This window comes from Lolium perenne, chromosome 4 (assembly GCF_019359855.2).
Source record: "Lolium perenne isolate Kyuss_39 chromosome 4, Kyuss_2.0, whole genome shotgun sequence".
In the NCBI taxonomy this organism is placed as follows: Eukaryota; Viridiplantae; Streptophyta; class Magnoliopsida; order Poales; family Poaceae; genus Lolium; species Lolium perenne.
In genome coordinates, this window is record NC_067247.2 from 153729537 (window position 1) to 153734241 (window position 4705).

Below are 4705 nucleotides of genomic sequence, written 5' to 3' on the forward strand. Positions count from 1 at the left end.
CAGGTGAATAATTTTCTCTACTTATCCACTGGAAACCTTGGCGTTGATTTTATTTCTGTAAATATTTGTTGAGTGTATACTTATATGTTCCCGCAGCAACGCGTGGGGTGTTATCTAGTGTAAGAAAAGAAGCATCCAAATAACTTGCCACATCAGTTAACATAAGAATTCCAATTTAGTAACTAATGATGTATTGACCCGAGTTATACATTTTATATGCATTATCAACTGTGACAACTTGGCCTATGAAGCGAGAAGATCCTCGCAAAAAAATGAAGCGAGAAGATGAGTGCCTTCTATACAAATGAAAAGTTTGACATGAACTCAAGCTCACCTTAACACATCTATTTTGATATATACTTGTTGAGGAAAAAACATATATTAATATATAGGATTATGTTGGACGATTGGTGTGCTCAGGCTTGAGGGGTGAATTAGTGATACACATGTGTGATCAATTATAAAGAAACATGATTATTAGTGTGGAAAGCGAACGTGGTATCGAAGACTTGACATGTGGGACTAAATAATGTGCAAAGCAAAGGTGGTAATAGAAGACTTTAACACAGGTGGTGGATCTATAAGTGCGTGAAGCAAAGGTGGCATAAGACTTGCGCATGTGCCATGATGTGGATTGAACGTCACGCTAAAATTATAAAGCAAAATCGCAATATGCAACTATCTGATTCATTTTATTCAGACATTTCGCATAAAACCAAAATTTTCTCTCATTGCTACCTCCTCGAAATAGGCTTTCGCTCCGCTATATTAATATAGCAACCACACGATACAACTATTGAGGCAGTCACGCCCAAGACAAAACATAAAAGAAAGAAAAGAGAAAGAAAGCCGAAAAGCCATTGGGCTCTCCGAAGAATTCCCACCACGCTCCTAGCACTCTGAAACACCGCGTATCAAGCAGCACCTTCAAGAAGGAATGCGACGACGATGACGCTGCTACCCGGACAGGACCTAGGGTTTCCCCATGTACGCATAGGGACAAGGGGGGATGGCTTCACCCAACGCCCTTCAGGAAGGAAGGGTGGCACCCGCGGGCGTCACCACATCGGTGTCGGCCAGCCTGACAGAGATTTCTCTCGACCCTCAACCTTGCCCCGGACGCTCCATTGTGCTCCACCAAGCTCACAGCCCACCAACGTGCGCCCCCCACAGCTATAGAACCACCATCGCCGCCTTACCGCAGCGAACAAACCGAGGCCAGCGGGACCAAGGAGGATCTCGAGACCGAGGAGCAACGAGATAGTGGCCACGCGGGAGGGAACCGCCTCCACCACCAATGACGGTACCCGTCCGGACACGCCGGCAAGGGGCATACCAGGCCCTCCTGGCCCGGCCGAGCACTGATAAGGGGTGGCCCGATCTTCTCAGTAAGCAACGGTGTTGATGATGACCACGGGGTGATGGCAGCGGAGAAAGACGACGATGAAGTGGATGATAACTTGTATGACGCAACGAGATCTCTCGATTGGTCCCTGTCGCCAATGCAACAGCTCTCAACCCTGCAAGATATTCGCAACTCCACACACTTGCGCACGTAGCCGCTGACCACGAAGCGGTAAGTTGCAATCGTCTAATTCCCAATGGAACAGCAGATCACACAAGACTTTTTCAGGATCTACACAATATCAAGCAATATGGTGTAGGGATTCAATAGTTTTGCTAGAGCAAACAACTAAGAACTAGGGTTTATCTTAAACGTGGTCTAAAGCAGCTAGGGGGTCGTCCAAGGCACTTATATAGGCGTCCGGGACGAGTTCTGGTCGAAAAAATACAAGTAAAACCGACCCAGAATAGATCTGGTCGAGACAGACTCGGACTGGTCCGGTCTGGAATCCGGTCGACCGGGCTGTGGACCGGCCGGTCCGGTCGGTGGTCCGGTCAACCGGGCGGCAACCGGGAAACTGCGAAGTTTCCGGTTTCTGCCCGGTACGATACGCTCCCTCCGGTTGGCGGCCGGTCGACCGGGCCAGGGACCGGGCGGCCCGGCGTGGGGGCCGGTCTGACCGGGCGCTGGACCGGCCTGGACTTCTTCTTCTCCTCTCGCGCATTCCTCCCGCTCCTCCCTCGCGCGTCCATGAGATATCTTCATGTCCAGCTCCATGTCCAGCTTCACGTTCATCTTCACGTCCAGCTGCTCCTCTCCTCCTCGTGCGATGCTTGTCTCCTCTTCATACCTGATGATACATAAGTAATAGGACTAAGGTAGTATAAAGTTCTCATCAATCAAAGTATCGTTCAGGAACAAGTTCACCTGTTGTTTAAGTAGCTTCGCACGAGCTCGTGTCATTGGTCCAATCCTGACTTCATTGGACTTGAGCTTCACAGCAGGTTCATCTTCAGTTGGTAATGACGGAGGTAGTAGTGAGGTAGGGATGTCCTCATCATCTCCCCCCCTTCAAAAGGCGTCGACCCCGACGCTCCAAGGTCTTCTCCGTCATATGGTGTCAAATCAGCAACATTGAAAGAATTACTGACACCAAACTCATCCTCTGGAAGATCTATCGAGTATGCATTATCATTGATCTTGGCAAGCACTTTGTAAGGACCAGCACCACGAGGCTTCAACTTAGACTTCCTCAGCTTCGGGAACCTATCCTTGCGAAAATGTACCCAGACCAAATCACCAGGCTTGAACAACATCTCCTTGCGCTTCTTATTCATCCTTGCAGCATTGCTCTTGCCTTTCTTCTCAATCAACTCTTTAGTCTTCACATGAATCTTCTTCACAAAATCTGCCCTCTTTGATGCCTCCATATTAACTCTCTCATGTATGGGCAAAGGCAACAAATCAAGTGGAGTAATGGGTTTGAAACCATACACCACCTCAAAAGGACATAGCTCCGTGGTAGAATGCACCGCCCTGTTGTAAGCAAACTCCACATGCGGCAAACACTCTTCCCACTCCTTCAGGTTCTTCTTGATCATGGATCTCAACAGTTGTGACAATGTTCTATTCACCACTTCAGTTTGGGGATGACAAGTAGTGCTGAACAGCAGCTTCGTCCCCAGCTTTCTCCAAAGCGTCTTCCAGAAGTAGCTCATAAACTTCACGTCACGATCAGAAACAATAGTCTTCGGGACTCCATGTAGACGTACAATCTCCCTGAAAAACAGGTTAGCAATATGCGACGCATCGTCGCTCTTGTGGCAGGCAATAAAGTGGGACATCTTAGAAAATCTATCCACTACCACAAATATAGAATCATGGCCTCTCTTAGTACGCGGCAAACCCAACACAAAATCCATACTAATATCCTCCCATGGTGTAGTAGGTGCCGGTAAAGGAGTATGCAAACCGTGAGGCTTCAGCTTGGACTTGGATTTGTTGCAAGTAATGCATCTCCTCACATATCTATCCACGTCCCGCCGCATCTTTGGCCAATAAAAGTGGTCAGCTAGCATGAGTAGCGTCTTCTCACGCCCAAAGTGACCCATCAAACCTCCAGCATGTGATTCCTGCAATAAGAGCAAACGCACAGACGATTCTGGAACACATAGTTTGTTAGCTCTAAACAAGAACCCATCATGTATGTGATATTTTTCCCATGCTTTACCAAGAGCACATAAGCGATATGGTTCAGCAAAATCATGATCAGTAGCATACAAATCACATAGTATCTCTAAACCAGGAATTTTAACATCAAGTTGAGTTAATAGCATGTTCTTCCTAGATAGAGCATCAGCAACAATATTATCTTTTCCCTTCTTATGCTTAATAATATATGGAAAAGACTCAATGAACTCAATCCACTTAGCTAGATGCTTATGCAAAGTAGATTGGGCTTTCAGGTATTTTAAAGCTTCATGATCAGAATGTATGATAAATTCTTTTGGCCACAAGTAATGTTGCCAAACCTCAAGAACTCTAATTAAAGCATACAATTCTTTATCATATATAGGATAGTTCAACTTAGCACCAGAAAGTTTCTCAGAAAAATATGCAATTGGGCGACCCTCTTGCATCAACACACCACCAATTCCAATACCACTAGCATCACATTCAATCTCAAATTGCTTATTGAAATCAGGAAGTGCAAGCAATGGTGCAGAAGTTAACAGTCTCTTAAGTTCATCAAAAGCATGATCTTGGGTTGCACCCCACTCAAAAACAACACCCTTTTTAGTCAAATCATTCAAAGGTGCAGCAATAGTACTAAAGTTGGGCACAAATCGGCGATAAAACCCAGCTAGACCATGGAAACTTCGTACTTGACTCACATTCATGGGAGTAGGCCAATTTTGAATAGCTTCAATTTTAGACACATCTACTTCTACTCCATGCTTAGAGACAACATAACCCAGAAATATGACCTTATCTTTGCAAAATGTGCACTTCTCAAGATTACCATAGAGTTGATTATCACGCAACACTTGCAAAACATGTCGAATATGTATAGTATGATCAGATTCATTGCGGCTGTAGATTAATATGTCATCAAAGTAGACAACCACAAATTTGCCAATAAATGCACGCAAAACATGGTTCATCAGTCTCATGAAAGTGCTAGGTGCATTAGTTAACCCAAAAGGCATTACTAACCACTCATATAAACCAAATTTTGTTTTAAAGGCTGTTTTCCACTCATCCCCTTCTTTCATCCTAATTTGATGATAACCACTACGCAAATCAATTTTAGAGAACACAGCAGCATCACTCAATTCATCTAGCATATCTTCTAAACGG